The following is a 17,218-nucleotide window of genomic DNA, read 5'->3' as shown; positions in this document are numbered from 1 at the left end:
TGTAATGTATACATCCATCAGGGAGAAAGACAACCTGGGCCTGAGCACTTATTCATCTGTCTTCTTCTTCTTCTTCTTCTTCTTCTTCTTCTTCTTCTTCTTCTTCTTCTTCTCCTCCTCCTCCTCCTCCTCCTCCTCCTCCTCCTCCTCGTCCTCCTCCTCCTCGTCCTCCTCCTCCTCCTCCTCCTCCTCCTCCTCCTCCTCTTCTTCTTCTTCTTCTTCTTCTTCTTCTTCTTCTTCTTCTTCTTCTTCTTCTTCTTCTTCTTCTGTCCCTTCCCTCCAGACATGACCTCCACACCATCCTTCTTTCCAATCACTCCTCTTGATTCTGGCCCTTCTGTCCTACCCCAAGCCCACCTGCAGTCAATCCACTTCTATCCAAGGACCTTGTCAGCTGCTGTTGCCCCTATACAGCTGCCCTTTCTGCCACACTCTTCACTATTTTCTGGAGAATTTCCTGTATTCTTGTCACATCAGCTTGGCGTTTCCTCGCAGTTCATCTCTGCAAGTTGGGATCCTTCCAGTCTCCACTCTGCTGTCCCCTCTCCTCAGTAGCTGTTTCACCCTTAGGCTGGACTCCAACTGACCTTGAAACGCTGGGGAAGGGATCGAAGAAGCTTGACTTTGATGGAAAGGCCAATAAGCGTGGCCATGCTGCAGTGTGGAATGGTGGGTGTGAAAGCCACTGCCACTGTGCTCTCGGGGTCGCTAACCTGCATGGACAAGGGAGACTGTAAAAATCACACGACCGCCCCCAGCACAGAGACCCTCCCTTTAGTTTATTGGTTTGGACAAGTTACCTAACTTTCATGGGCTTCAGCTTTAACATCCATAAACTGGAAAAACAACCTCCCCACCCAAAGATCCTCTTAGGTGCTTGTGAATGGAGAATGCCAGCCTCTAATGCATAATGGTGCTGCAGGCCACAGGAATATATCATAAGAACTCAGCTGGTTATGGCAAAGTCACTACATGGAGGGATCAGGGAATTCCTCCAGAGGAAGCCAAATCCCAAGGAGTTTTTGGTGTTACTTGGCTTGTTATATATCAGCTGTATTGTTATGAAAATCATGTGTGCCTTCATAGTTTTCCCAATTGACCTTTCCCTAAGAAGGGCTAACAGTGTGGTCTGATCACTCTCTGGACATACACATTCCAGGTATTTGGAGAATAGCCTTGGGAAAGGCTTTCTCTGGAATCAGATATCTCCCTTAGCCACTTTCAAGGACTACAGGAAACACCGCCCAGGTGGGCGCCCAACTTCTGAGGACTAACAATGATAACAGCCCACGTGCAAGTCTCCTGACTTAAATTCCACAAGGAGACACCGCCCAGGTGGGCCTTAACTTTCAAGGACTAACAGTGACAGCAGCCCACATACAAGTCTCCTGACTTAAGGTAAATTCCTCAAGGAGACACCGCCTAGGAGAGGTGGACGTTAAGTAATAGCTTTACACAATTTAGCTCGGACCCTCCCTTTATATACTGGGACTTCCAGGGCACAGGACGGAGAAGAGAAAAGAGAATGGAAGAACTAGATGGGTAAGAACTTGAGAGGAACAAACTGAGATGGGGAAGAACTAGACTGAAGGGCTAGAAGAGAGTAGTAGAGAAATAAGATGGAAGATGAGGAGGAGCCAGATGGGGAAGAACAAGATGAGGAAGAGCCAGATGAGAGAGAAGAAGATGGGAGAAGAGCTGATAGGGGAAAGAACTAGATGGATGAGAACCTAGAAAGGACAGAACTAGATGAAGGAATTAAGATAGAACCTAGAGGGGACAGTAGATAAATATAGAGAGAAATCAGGCAAGAAAGGAGCTAGACATGAGAGCAGAATAGAAGCTGTGTAGAGAGAGAACTATCACAGAATAATAAAGTGTATGAACTAAGGAGTTTGGTGTCCATAGATCCATTTCTTTTCATCAAAGATTAATTATCAGCTGGTTGTAGATTCTTCCGGACCCTGGGAGGGGACTATCGAGGGGCTGGACCCCCATAGTCCCCAATATAATAGAATCTTTTAAATTACTTGAACAAGGGACATTTTCATTCTCTGTGAGTGGCTGTGGAAGTGGTTGGATCCGTTAAACACCAAAGGATAATGATGGTAATAATACCGTCCCTCTGGCATTTGGTTCTGAATGTGCTCTCCAGCACTGACTGATGAAAAAGGCTCATTCAAGGTTCCTTGTCCAGGGAGATGCAGAAACTCCCAGCCCTCACATCCCACATTGCACTAGGAGGCCCCAGTGTTCTGTTCTCCATGTGCTCGACCGGAACGTGGGGCAAAAGAGTGATTTTGCTTCCAGGACAAAGGGGATGTGTCAGGCACTCTGTAGGCCCTATTAGTATCTGAGCCAGGATGGCACTATGTCCAGGGTGTGTCTGCAGCCTTTAATGTCTCTCACCCCAAGGCATCCTAATGTGGACCCTGGTGACCCCTGCCAGGCCACTTGAATCTGCTCTGCTCTGAGGAGACAGCACTTGCTTTATCCCTCAGCTCCTCCCTACCAGACTTTCTCATTTGCCTGCTGTCAGCCAGGCTATGGAGGCCACCAGTGCCTCGGCAGGCAGAAACTTTAGCCTGACCGCATCTGTTTCCTGATTAGAAAAATCTTTGGCTCTGACTCCTGTGGACAGAATCACTCACAACCACTAGAGGGCAGAGTTGGGTCCCATCCTCTCTGTCCCACCCAGGCTTGGTTTCTCAGGGACCATCAAGTTGGCAGGGTCTTATTGAATGTCCAGGATGTACAGGAGTGAGCACTTATGCTGATTTTTCACAACATGGTCACAAACTTCCACCCTTTCTGGAGCCGGGCTTTCTCACTAGCAGACAGCTCATTTCATCTTGCAGCATGGCACAACTTTCTCAGGAGGATTCTCCCTTGAAGAAAAAGCATTAATAAAGAGAATCTCCAAACAGGGCCATTTTAACAAGGTCGTCTGTTGCTATAAAAAGTGTTAAGCATCAGTGGTGCTTCAGTAAGTTACCTGGACAGAGATGCCATCCATACTGTGAAGATGTTTGACTGTGGGTGTCTGGAATGAGGATGGGGGTGTCAGGAGGCCCAGACATGTCCATCAGAAGAGATTGCTCTCCCCTGTCTCCCTGAGATCTATTCATTTATTGAGGGTCCTTCTGCCTTTTACAATTCTCTGCACACTTCTGGTTCCTGTGACATTCTATTCTCCGTGGTCTTCCCGTCCTTAATTTCCATTCTTACCTTATTTTCACCCCTATTTTTTTTTAAAGATTTATTTATTTATTATGTATGCAGAAGAGGGTGCCAGACCTCATTGTAGATGGTTGTGAGCCACCATGTGGGTGCTGGGAATTGAACTCAGGACCTCTGGACCTCTGGACCTCTGGAAGAGCAGTCGGTGCTCTTAACCTCTGTGCCATCTCTCCAGCCCATACCCCCTAAATTTTCTATTTATCCTCTAAGCAAACAAAACAAAACAAAACTCCTCCCTTCTATTTTGTCTTTATATAAAAGTGCCAAATCGTGTTGTCTGCAAGAGTTTTCCTAAAACATTTTATCTCTGTCACCGCACAGCTAAATCCTTCTTCCTATAGACCTGAGATGGCCATAGCCTCTTGCCTCTGAGAAACTGCCTTTCTGGGGTTCTAGTTTTCCCAGGTTCTCCAAGTCCCTCTTTTTCATCCACTGCATTGAAGACCAATCACAGGAAATCATGAAGGGACGCCTCTTGCATTACTCTCCTTGGACACTAGAGGGCAGACAAAGATAAAGTTCCATAAGGTGCTAGATGACCTCTGAGCACAGGAAGACAGCTACCTGATAGTTCTGCTGGAGCCTGAACTTACTGCTGATTGCAAGGACATTTCAGCAGATGAACAGGGCACTTCATAGGAGTGTTAGCAGGGGACTACTTCCTCCTCCTCCTCCTCCTCCTCTTCCTCCTCCTCGTGCTCCTCCTCCTCCTCCTCTTCCTCCTCCCCCTGCTACCCCCTCCTCCTCCTCCTCCTCCTCCTCCTTCTCCCCTTCTTTTTTGAGACAGGCTTTCTCTGTGTTGTTTTAGGGCCTGTCCTGGAACTTGCTCTGTAGACCAGGCTGGACTCTAACTCACAGAAATCCACTTGCCTCTGCCTCCTGAGTGCTGGGATCAAAGATGTGTGCACCACCACCCAGGAGCAGGAGATTTTTAAGATTTAGGTAATAGTCTTATTTTTGTAGAGCTTTATTGTCAAGTGATAAGTATGCACTCAAATTCATTCATTTATTCCATAGCTTAGTATATTGGAATAGAATATGAGGCATGTAATCACACCCACTTCATGCATAAGAACATATATTTTCTGACTAAACAACAAACATTTCTCTATGTTCCTGTTCATAAACCATGGACCAGAGCCCTGTTCCCTGGGAACCAACTGACTGCTTTCTGGAGTTGAAGTTTGGAAATAGAATATAATTCAGAAACATCAGAGTCTTGTCTACCCTATCACAGAGAAGAATCATGTATGGGAGGTTCTGACACTGAGAATAATGTCTTTGAGGTTCAAATGGCATTTTCCTTTGATGATGAGTGAACACACCACTTGTTGGTGCATATCTGAGTGACATCAGGTTTGGGCTATTTTAATCAAGCTGTCATGCTCTTGTTCAAACAAGACTTTGACTGGGCATGTTGGTACATGCCTTTAATCCCAGCACTCAGGAGGCTAAGGCAGGTGAATCGATGAGTTTGGCCAGCCTGGTCTATAATTATGAGTTCTCAGACAGCCTGGGCTCTGTAGAGAGACTCAAAACTAACCAAAATACAAGCAAACAAACAAAACCCATGACTTGATGTGATGCCATTCACTTGTTTCTTCAGGCTAAAGTCCTGAAAGTAGAACTGCTGAGTCATAGAACAAAGGTGTTGAACTTTCAGAGAAGATGTGAAGTTACCTTCTCCAATCACCATGTAATCATTTTCCTTCCCCTCTAGCCATGTGAAGCTGTATCAGATGCTCAATGGCTTTGCCAACACTTTTGCTTATGGGTCATAATCTGGTTATAATGACTGGGTGTGAGGTGGTGTCTCATTTCAGATGCTTCCCTGTGCTTTACTCCCTTCCCAATACACACACACACACACACACACACACACACACACACACACACACACACAGACAATTTCCTCATATTCAGAACATGATTGATGAGACTCTCCAGTCCACATTACCTATGGTCTTTCCATCATCAATGTGGAGCCTCTGAAGACAGTGCAGTAAGTAACAGAGTGCATGGGGACCCTCCTCCAGCTTGGTGCAGAAGCCCAGGGTTTGGAATATTACCATGCTGTCCAGTTAACTGAAGAAACTGGTCCTAGGACAGGGAGCTTGGAGAAGCTGAGGGCCTTCAGATTCCATACTCCAGCTGTTTCTTCAAACAGGGAATTGAGGGCAGAGAGAGCATTGCCTAGGCAGGAGCTGTGAATACAGAGTATGCTGAGGAGGAGACAGATTATTGAGAGCAGGGTGATAGGACAAGCCCTGATTACACAATTCTAGGGAAATGACCAGAAAACTGCCATGGAATAAATCTTTCTGTGTTGTTCTGTGGGTTCTGTAGACCTCTGGGGACTGGAAAACAGAACCAAGGCCCGTTCTTAGGTGACTCTAAAGTCTTTCTGAGATTGAACCTCATGACACTACATTTGGGAAATCAGGATGGGCTAGGTGTGAGCCCCTAATTCTGTCCTCTCAGATGCAGTCTGCCAAGGTTCACCATGTTTCTGAAACTCCTAATCAATGGCCTGTATTTGAGTCTTAATTCAGGCCCCAAGAGCCCAGACTATCCTCAGTATTAGAGCCAGCAGACACCAGTGCATGTGGGTTAGCAACTGTTAACTTGTGAGAAGCTGGCCACCAAAGTAGCTACAGTAAAGAGGCCAAGTGACTATGGTATGGTGGCAGAGTTGCAGTGTGATTCATGAACTGTCAAGGCATAACTGGGAGGGGCACATGAAGACCCTAAGATCAATGTAAGTTTTGAGAGACACTGAAACGGGACTCAGGAAACTGTAAGTCCTGAAAGCAGGGAGGTGTTTTCAGGGTGGTGGGCATGCACATTGCAATTCCTCTTTACCCAGGTCACACTTCCTCAGCTTCCATTCCATTCTCCATCTGTGACATCCTGAGAATGCATCTACTCAGAAAAGCCCTGCAGCTTCTCCAGTTATAGCTTTCTGCTTCATCCTCTTTACACCAATAGTTTAATAGTCCTGTTCCTGCTTAATAAGCCTGATATGGGGACTCCAGATTTGGAGAGAGGGCTTCAGAGTCCCTGCCGTGCCTCCCAAGGGGACTAAAGGAAGAGCAGGAATGGGAGGCAGCTTTACCTCACTTGCTGCTCATTGGTTCCCACCATGCAGCCCAGCCAGTAGAGTTCAAGGACCTTGGCCTGGACTGCCCCACCCTCTGCCCCTACTCTGACCCCTCTCCTTTGGTTCAAAGTTCCTGCCCTGGCAAATTCATATGTTTGTGACATTTACACGAGGTTGATCACACACAGCAGCACAGACTCAGGACTGGGAGCTAAGCATGCCTTTCAGACAGACAGAGAACCTGTGGGCTTCTGCTTCTCTTTGCTGTGCACAGTGAGACTACCTAGGGAGGAATGGGGGACCCATGTCCAAGCTGCCAAAACTTGAGAAGAGTTATTGACAGATTGCAGGGGTTAAAGTTTCAGGGAGGAAGGAGTGTGGGAAATGTGAATCTCCTAATTCCCTATAAAAGCTCAGAGTCTTGCCCCTCTACCAAAAAAGGTGTCTGAGAGGCCAGAGGAACTCCAATAATGAGAAGCTACCCCAGTATGATGGGCTCTCAGTTGCTTTGGATCTAAAGGTCAAGGGACAGAGGAACAGAGGGGACATTTTCTCTGTGTGTTGCTGAAACTGTAGCTGCTACTGACTTGGATAATAACAGCATAACTTCATGCTGCTGAAGAGTCCTCATGTGTCAGTCTTAGAATAGAGAAGTGCCATGGCACTCCATAAAGGCCCTGCATAAGGTACTGGCTGTCACTAAGGTATGCAGACAGTCCCAGTCCTACAACCTACAGTTGTACCTAGAAATCTGGGTTCCCTTCTCCATGTTCCTTACCTGGGTCTTGGTTTCTGGGCAAACTAGCTCGTCCGTTGGGAGAGTCAACAATTTTCAGGTCCTTATAAGAGCTGAGTCAGGAAGGTACTGTGCTCAGGGTGTGTGTGCAACCCTTGATACCCCTTACAAATCCTCTTAGTGTGATTACTGGTGACCTCTAGTCAGGCCTCCCCACTAAGGAGGCTGCACCCAACTCAGCCTGAGACTCTTCTCTGTTGTTGCCAGGGTTCAGGGCATCACCAGCACCTTCTAGACAGCAGGTTCTGCCCGATTCACTCATGGCTGTTACTTTATATTGTTTGTTTGAATGTCTGGATTCAGAATCACCGACAACTATAAAATGAAAAAGATTCATGTCCCATCCCCTCTATATCTCCCAGGCCTGTCTCGTCCACAGGGACAGCAAATGGCAGAGTCTGACATATAGTTTCCAGCATTACTCAAGAAGAGATGTGTGATATGGTTGTAGCCACACAGATGCAAATTAAGCACAGAGGAAATTGAGGCAGGAGGATCTCCAACTGCAGAATGGGCTAGCAAGACCTTGTGTCAAGAAAATAAAGAACGAAAAAAAAAAGAAAAAACAAAGGAAAACAGAAAATGAAATTTCTTCGGCTGTGTTTGATTTTATCTGTTGGTCATAAACTCTGTCCCTGTTCTGGGTTATGGTTTATAGCCTCTGGTGGGAAGGACAGATTACCAGATTTCGTGTGAACTTTATAGAGAGCTTTTCTGTGAGGATGTAACATCATGCATGCAGCTAGCCTACATGGGATAATTTTCAGTGTGACCGAATAGTCCCTATACTGGCTCACATAGAGCTGATGGAAAGGAGACTGTGTCATTGCCACATATGTGGCCCTGTACAGGAAGCTCATAGGGCTGAATGATGTCCTTGAGTCCCATGGTGCCTAAATGAGTCCGGTCAAGGGACTAGACCTGGAGGTACCTCAGTGAAGACTAAGTCAGGAAATATGTATATCCTGTGTTTTCAATCCAGGGTCTTTTGATGAGGTTGGGGATAGGGTTCAAACGATGGAGCAAAAGTGGCTTATTGGGCAGACTAACCCATTTGTCGCCTCTTTATTTACAGGCCAGGACTCATGCAGCCCCATCAGGAACACACACACTGGACAGGTACAAGGTAGACTTGTCCACTTGGAGGATATCAACACGGGAGTCCACACCTTCCTGGGAATTCCCTTTGCCAAGCCACCTGTAGGACCTCTGCAGTTTGCTCCTCCTGAGCCCCCTGAACCATGGAGTGGTGTGAGGGATGGAACTTCCCATCCTGCCATGTAAGCTCTTCTGGGGTCCAGAGGAGTTCAGGCCCGGAAGTGGGCTAGTGTTGTGAGGGATGTCCCAGCTGCAGTGGTTTTTACCTCTCAATCCCACATCCAGTTCCCCCTCTTCATGGAGTAGGGGGATTCCCACTATGTTTTCCCAAGGACCTGCTCAGATTCTGAATGGAACAGCCAGTGCCAGGCTCAAGGTTCAGTGCTTGGCACACACAAGGAGCTAGCCTTGAGTACTGCAGATGGGAGCACAGGCACATTTGTCTTGAGAGTCAGGTTATGTCATGTGTCTCTGACACTAGGGGAAATGTCTCTGGGAGGAGATCAGACTCCATCACTTAACCAGAAGAACTCCTGAGTTTTATAGCAGAGACTGAAGAATCCTAAATAGTGAAGCAATGGTCCCCAAAGGACTGTACCCTCCACAGTCACTGTGCCAACCATAGGACCAGATGTCGTTTGTCAAGAAGAAGTGCATGTACTGACAATGAGAGGCCTGTGGGAGAGATGAGGAACCCTGAAAATGGAGACATTAGATGAAGTAGGTCTTACTACCTTATGGGAAACTAATTCACTTTTATTTATGCAATAGCAATGTAGAGGCAACTCGCTTGTTTCAGGCCTTAATGGGGATAGGGAGAAGTGGTAAAAATGTCACAACCCATGGTCAAAGTCTCCTAGGACTCTCTGTTCCCTGACCTTCCAATAAGTAGGATCTAAGATCATCTAAATCTATATATGGAGATCTGGGTTCTATCACAGCTTCCCCAAAGCCTGAGTCGTTTTTCTGTGGAGGAGTGACTTTATTTATTTACTTATTATTTTGTGTATTTGGGTGTTTATTTGCATGTATTTCTGTGTTTCATGTGCATTCATTGTGCTCAGATTCCCTTTGACTGGAGTTATACAGATTGTCAGCTGTCATGTGGGTGCTGGGGATCTAAGCGAGGTGCTCTGGAAGAGGAGCCAGGGCTAGTGACCACTGAGCCATCACTCTAGCCCCAAGAGGGACTTTAGAAAATGATCTCATCTTCCCAGCAGGTAGTTTTCTAGGAGGCAATCTACCCAGTTTCTGGCTTTAACTACTGTTCAGTCCTTTGAATAGTTAACCATTTACCATTGTTGACAGTTGTCTACAGAATATCACTATAATGAATTCAGCAACCGAGATCCTGTTCAAAAGCACCCCATCTCTTCTTTCTATGTCTGAAGACTACCTGTACCTCAACATCTACTTACCTGCTCATGCTTCTGAGAGCTCCAACCTGCCTGTGAGTATCAAGCCATGACTAACTAGAGGTGGAAGGACATTTCCTCTGAAGGAATATGGTAGGGCTAAGATCATTCTTGCCTTTGCTTCAGTATAGACCCTGATATTATATCCAAGAATGCTTGCTTGCCCACTGTAGGCAGTTAAGTCATGGGCTTAGGGACAGAAATCCCTGGAGTCACCGAGAAGTCAGAGTTTGTAACTTAATGAATTCAGGGCTTGTGCCCAGAAAACACAATCAGATTTCCCAAAGATGAGGATTGTATCATCTAAGTCATAAAAATTGACTCATCTGTTTGGCCAGTAAGATTGGAGGGCATTCGTTTTATTTCCATATGTGACCATGAAGAACACATGCTTTTCCATTTCTGAGGGTATCCTGGAGTATTGGAGACAGACTTTGGTACATGAGGCAAATAAGGGTCAATACACTTTTCTTCCTGATGGAATTTGGAGCTTTCACCAGATCATGATACCTGGGATCTGTCTATGTGAGCAGCTTCAGAGACAGCGATGAATAGTCTAGACAACAGGTGGCACTTGGTCTGGGTAAGAGGAGTGATCTCTTATCTTATTTATTTACCAGGTAATTGTATGTATCCATGGCAGTGGACTCACTGTGGCCATGGCTTCTGTGTATGACGGATCGAAGCTAGCAGCCATTGAGGACATACTGGTGGTCACCATCCGGTACTGCCTGGGTGTCCTGGGTTACTTCAGGTGATCCTAGGGCTGGACAGGGATTTTGGAACTGAGCAGAAACAGGAGAGTCCAGTGATTCCTGTCTCAGCTTCTTCTCAGCACTGGAGATGAGCATGCCAGAGACAACTGGGGCTTCCTGGACCAAGTGGCCGCCCTGCACTGGGTCTTGCAGAATATCGCCCACTTTGGAGGCCACCCTGGCCAGGTCACTATTTTTGGCGAGTCAGCAGGTGGCACAAGTGTGTCTTCACTTCTTTTGTCCCCATTGTCCAAAGGACTCTTCCACGGAGCCATTATGCAGAGTGGAGTGGCCAGGATGCCTGGCCTCGTCTCCCAGTCTGAGGAGGTTTACACAGTGAGTTCCCTCAATTCTTCCTATCCCAGCCCTCACTCTCAGAACTCCTGGTTCTGTCTGCTCTGTGAATGCAACAAATATCATAGGGGTACCTAGGACTTTCTCTTTCCTTCTTCCTTGCTGAAGTTTTACTAATACATCTTTTCCGGATCTCTCTGAACTAGATGATGCCTCTTGGTGTTGCTGACATTCTGGAAAGGAAGTATTTGGGAGACACTGAAGACCTTGAGATTTTCCAAGCACAGTTCAAGGAGGTGATGGAAGACTTTATGTTTGTGGTTCCTGCTTTGCAAGTAGCACATGCTCAGAGTGAATACATCTATAAATATGACTCTGGCTTAGGACTCTAGTTAATAATAGAACACTTGCTTCATATGCATAATGCTACATGTTTAATCTCCAGTAGTGTCACAAAGAAAAAGAGGCCTGATTCCAAGGAGATGCCTCAGAACTTTGGGCCCAAGGACATCCCTCTGGTGTCTTCATTTGTTCTCTAGTCCCAGGCTTCTGAGGACTCTTACCTCAGTAAATCCTTATGTCTAGTGTAAGTGTATAACACCTCCAGGCACAGATGAGGAAAGTGACATAATGATGTGATAGAACTTCCACAAATGACTCAAGGTTATGATTTAACCAAGGCCTTTCCAAAGCTCATGCTTCAGCCTTGGAGTCTACACTCCTCTAAACTCCCAGCCATTGTAACAACTTTAGGTCAAGGTATCTCACACAAAAGATGAGACAGGACAGGTCCAGGTAAGAGGCTACTATGTCACCATGTGTCTACACTTCCAGGTCCCCTTGCCCCTGTCTACTTTTATGAGTTCCAGCACCCATCCAACTTCTTCAAAGATGTCAGACCACCTGATGTGAAGGCTGACCATGGTGATGAGATTTTCTTTGTCTTGGATTTTTCTTCTGGGGCAGCAAATGTGAGTCTTCCCTTTTCTCCATGAGTATGATAGTGACCGAGATGAGAACTGAGGGATGACTGAGCTCACTGTCCAAGTGAGGAAACTGAGGTTCTTGGAGAGCCTTTCTCAGCCATCTTGTAGCCCAAAAATGGTAAACTAGGATTGTAATCTGAATCCTTTCCAGTCCAGATTGTAGTTTCTGTCCCAACCCTGTCCTGATAGTGGTGCCAGGCCTAACATCCAAGGGGGATGGTTAAAGCCATGATGTTTTATTAAGTGACTATGCCAGAGCAAAGAAAGGGCCTCTGGACTAAGAATAAGCTGGGGTGAAGGTGGTGGATTCAGTTAGAGGCTGGGGCAAGTAAGGGAAGGGAGGAAAATGGAAGACCCTGGATTTAGGCAGGTGGGGAACATGAGCACCAGAGTTAGGCTGTAGCTGGGATCGTGGATGTGGCAGCTGCATGGGGTGTCTGGGACCTGGACCTCTGTCTTCCTCGTGGCTACAATTGACTTCACTGAGGAGGAGGGTCTGCTGAGCAGGAAGATAACGAAGTACTGGGCTAACTTTGCAAGACATGGGTGAGAAGACACACCCCCTGAATCTCTAAGGCCTCCTCCTGTTTGTGGTAGCCTCAGGAGCAGTATAGATCCTTTATCACATGACAGGTTATTCTTCAGGGAGAGGTTCCTCTCACACAGTGGTCCCATATGAGTGTCAGCCAACGGTCATCTCCTGTGCCCTGGTGTGGCTGACAAACTGCTCTAGTTTTGTGTACATAAGCCTGCTATAGAGAAAGGGAAAAATCATCCCAGATGGTCTTGCCCCTAAAGGAGTGACACTAGTGGGACTTTCTTTTTTGCCTCTATCCTGAGACCATCCTTCCTTGTCCTTGAATTCTGGCCTGCTTCATACACCATATTGACCCAAAGTAGGAGATCACAGCATAACTCATAGTAATCCTCACTGCACCCTAACATGGAGGTGTGTCCACAGGAACCCCAACAGCATGGACCTGCCCCACTGGCCTGTATTTACCCAGGATGAGCAGTACCTGCAGCTGGACATCCAGACTACTGTGGGCTATGCTGAAGGCCAACAGGATGCAGTTCTGGACCAAGACTCTGTCCCAGAAGATCCAGCAGCTGAAGGATGTTGAGAAAAAGCACACAGAGCTGTAGCATGTTATGCACCATAGTGGAGTGTCCTGAGTAGAAGTGGAGTCAACCTAAGGTGCCCCCACACTCAAAAGAGGGGGGTGACTCCATCTTTCATGTGTCCATTCATCCCCTCTTCATGTATCTGTTTAGCTTACACTTAAGTGTGTCACTGGTACCCTGTTTGTGGGTCCTGTCTTGTTTCACATATTCAATAAATTCCCCATGACAGTGTGTTTGTGTGAGCCCCAGTGGATGCCAACATTGCTTTGTATCCCTGTGGACCTGCATCTCTTCCTCTCTTCTTTACCTCATCTTCTCCCAGCCCTCTTTCTCCTCTTTCCCAAATCCTAAATTTCTTCAGATGAATCAGAAGCTCTGGACAGTTTTAAACACGACACATGTGGGTGGGTATTAAAACCCCATATGCATCTCTCAGCAAGTCCCAATCCATTATCTATGAGTTGATTATAACCTGATTAGTAACAGCACTGGTGTCTTAGTATATTCAAGATGCCATGAGAAAATCATAATAAGCTGCAAGGTGAGTGTTGTGACAGATGTGTAGCCCCACTACTAGCAAGACTGAGTGAGAGGATCTATGCAGAAATGTAAGGGTAACTTGTTCTAAATATGGACACTGCATGTAAATATATAATAACTATACAGATGTATATATATATCACTGTGTATTTAAGTATGTATCACAAATAGTGTGGCTTATAAACAACAGAAATTGTTTCCAGAGTTGGTGATCATGAAGTTCAGGGTTAAGATGCCATTAGATTTGCCATGTGGAGAGGGCTAACTCTCTGACTCAAAGATTGCCCCATGTGTCCTCCTTGGATAAAATAGACAAACAATGGTGTTAATAACCTGTCCTCTGCCTATTGGACCCAATCTTATAATCATGGCATTGGACATCAGGCTGTAACTTACAAGTATGGGCCACAAAAACTTTCAGAATATAGCATCCAAGGTCTTCCCATCAGCCAGCAATGTTGCCAACAATTGAAAACCTGACTAGCTATTGTCTCCATAGATTGTCACCTATGATTGTTTGTGTAACAATTCACTTATTTATTTCTGTGCTCTAATGGGGAAAGGAAGTGTTTTGTTTTGTTTTGATTTTTAAAGTTAGTAGCATGTCTAGGCATGTCCATTTGTGCTTTGATCCTGGGACAGTGTGTGTGTGTGTGTGTGTGTGTGTGTGTGTGTGTGTGTGTGTGTATGGCAAGAAGAACAACTAAGAACCACTTTAGTTCCTTGCTGTCTGCCCACATCAAGGTTTGTTTTTATTCCAAGGGCTCTACAGATGTGGTGAGACCCTATTTGCATGATCACAGCACAGATCTGTGAAGATGTTTCACTGTGGGTTGTGTAGACGGGGTGTGATCTGTTCAGCAGAAGAAATGGTCTGCCTGATTACTGCATGGAGGGCTCTTCAGCCTTTCTCTGTTCCTAGCTATTTGTTGCTTCCTTATGGAACTCAAATTCTCTTTGGTCCTCTAGCTCATTAATTTTCTTTTCTTTTTTTGTGTTTTTTATTTTTATTTTGTTTTATTTTATTTTACTCCCCCCCCCCCCCCCCCCCCCCCGAGACAGGGTTTCTCTGTATAGTTTTGGTGCCTGTCCTGGATCTTGCTCTGTAGACCATGCTGGCCTCAAACTCACTGCCTGGCTGTGCCTCCCAAGTGCTGGAATTAAAGGCCTGCGCCACCACCGACCAGCTTGGGTGATTTTTAAAAAAGTTTCTTTCTTTTTTATTTAAGAAATTTTAAAAATTCAATTTACAGAATTGTCCCTCTCTCATCCCTCTTCCCACTCCTCTTCAGCCTTCCCTCCATCGACCCACAACCTTTGTCCTCTTCCAAAAGTGTAAGGCCTCCCATGGGGAGTCAGCAAAGCCTGGTACATTCAGTAGAGGCAGGACCAAGCTCCTCCCCCTGCATCAAAGCTATGCAAGGTATCCCACCATAGGTAATGGGCTTCAAAAAGCCAGCTCATACACCAGGGATGGATCCTGATCCCAGTGCCAGGGGCCCCTCAAACAGAAGAAACTACACAACTGTCTACCTTATTTATGCAGAGGGCTAGTCTGGTCCCATGCAGGTTCCACAGTTGTTGGTCTAAAGTTGGTGAGTTCCTATGAGCTTGGTTCAGTAGGCTCTGTAGATTTGGCCATCATGATCTTAACCCCCCTACCCCCTTATTCATATAATCCCTCTTCCCTCTCTTCGACTGGACTCCGGGAGTTCAGCCTACTGCTTGGCTGTGGCTCTCTGCATCTGCTTCCAAGTTACTGGATGAAGGAGCCATGACAGTCCAGGTATTCAGCAATCTGATTACTGGGGTAGGCCAGCTCAGGCACCCTCTCCACTATTGCTAGCAGTCTAAGCTGGGGTCATCCTTGAGGATTCCTGGGAACTTTCCTAGCACCAGGTTTCTTCCTATCCTCATGATGTCTCCCTCTATCCAGAAATTTCCTTCATTGCTCTCCCACTCCAACCTTCTCACAGCTCGACCATCTTGTTCCCTCAATTTCTCATCCCCCATCCCATCCCCTATATTGCTCCCCATCACCCCCATTTTACTCACGGAGATTTCATCTATTTCCCCTTCCCAAAGTGATTCATACATCTTTCTTAGGGTCCTCTTGTTACCTAGCTTCTCTGGAGCTGTGGGTTGTAGTCTGGGTACCCTTTGCTTTACATCTACTATCCACTTATGAGTGGGTACATACAATGTTTGTGTTTCTGAGTCTGGGTTACCTCACTCAGGATGCCCTTTTCTTGTTCCATCCATTTTCCTGCAAATTTCATGATGTCTGTGGGAGGTCTACCATTTCTCTGTGGGAGGACCACTCCCACTTTTCCTCCAGGGCACTCTTGAGGAGTGAGGGATAAGAGATATTAGATAGAAGGATAGAGGGGAGAGAAACAGATAGAAACACAGGATAGCTTAGGAATTGCCGGGATCAATTACCACTAGTCCCTTCTGTCTCTTCTAAAGGGCCTTTTGTAGGAATGCCAAGGGGTGAAGCAAAAGACCTCCCCCTAGCACAGCCAAGTGCAGACCCTTCCAAACACCTGGTAACCATGCATGTAGTCAAGCAATCCTCTAATTCAGCCCTGCTGAGTAAAACAAGCTCAGATCTCACTAGGAAACCTTTGTGGGCCTCCACAGAAGTCATTATTTTTTACTTCTGAGTAGCACTCCATTGTGTAAATGTACCATATTTTCTTTATCCACTCTTCAGTTGAGGGGCATCTAGGTTGTTTCCAATTTCTGGCTATTATAAATAATGCTGCTATGAACATAGTTGAGCATGTGCCCTTGTGGTATGATTGAGCATTCCTTGGGTATATGCCCAAGAGTGGTATCACGGGGTCTTGAGGTAGATTGATTTCCAATTTTCTGAAAAGTTGCCATACTAATTTCCAAAGTGGCTGTACAAGTTTGCACTCCCACCAACAGTGGAGAAGTGTTCCTCTTGTCCACATCCTCTACATCATAAGCTGTCATCAGTGTTTTTGATCTTAGCCATTCTGACAGGTGTAAGAGGGTATCTCAGATTGTTTTGATTTGAATTCTCTGATGACTAAGTATGTTAAGCACTTCTTTAAAAGTCTGGCTGCCATTTGAGATTCTTCTGTTGAGAATTCTCTATTTAGCTCTGTACCTCTTTTTTTTTTTTAAATTGCATTATTTGATATTTTGATTTCTAGTGTTTTGTCAGATGTGTGGTTGGTGATTATCTTTTCCCATTCTGTAGGCTGATGTTTTGTTTTATCGACTGTGTCCTTTACCTTACGTAAGCTTCTCAGTTTCAGGATGTCCCATTTATTAATTATTGCTCACAGTGTCTGTGCTACTGCTGTTATATTTAGGAAGTAGTCTCCTGTGCCATTGTGTTCAAGGCTACTTCCCACTCTCTCTTCTATCAGGGTCAGTGTAACTGGATTTATGTTGAGGTGTTTGATCCACTTGGACTTGAGTTTTGTGCATGGTGAGAGATATGCTGTTCCCTGTCTGTGAGACACGGCATGTCTAACGGCAGTGCAGACACAAACCAAGCTACTGAAGATAATGTGGCCAGACAGACTCTGGCTGTTTAAACGCTGTGGTTTGTGGGCCCTTGATTCTCCTCTTCCCAGTACAGGAGGAGACCCTTGCAGGGGACAGAGACTTGAGTGGGAATTACACAATTGTGTAGAGTAGAGGCTGAGACTGAAGGTGAGGATGCACCATGGAGAGGAGCTAGCGGAGGAATAGTGCACCCACCCAATGAACTGTCAACAACATTTAGAGATACAGGGTCTCTTGCAGCATTAGGAGGGGCAGATATTTCTGAGGACACCCAGTACAGAATCTAGTCAGGCATAGGAGCTCTGAGGAGTGCTGTTCTTGGA

At 45.9% G+C, this 17,218-nt stretch overlaps 1 pseudogene; it reads left to right on the top strand.

The window, feature by feature from the left end:
- Window positions 1-651: 651 nt before the first annotated feature.
- On the top strand, window positions 652-12,830 carry LOC131911115 (pyrethroid hydrolase Ces2e-like; annotated as a pseudogene).
- The last annotated feature ends 4,388 nt before the right edge of the window (window positions 12,831-17,218 follow it).

The sequence above is a fragment of the Peromyscus eremicus genome, chromosome 5, assembly GCF_949786415.1.
Source record: "Peromyscus eremicus chromosome 5, PerEre_H2_v1, whole genome shotgun sequence".
Taxonomy (NCBI): Eukaryota; Metazoa; Chordata; class Mammalia; order Rodentia; family Cricetidae; genus Peromyscus; species Peromyscus eremicus.
This window is presented reverse-complemented; position numbering and strand designations above follow the sequence as displayed.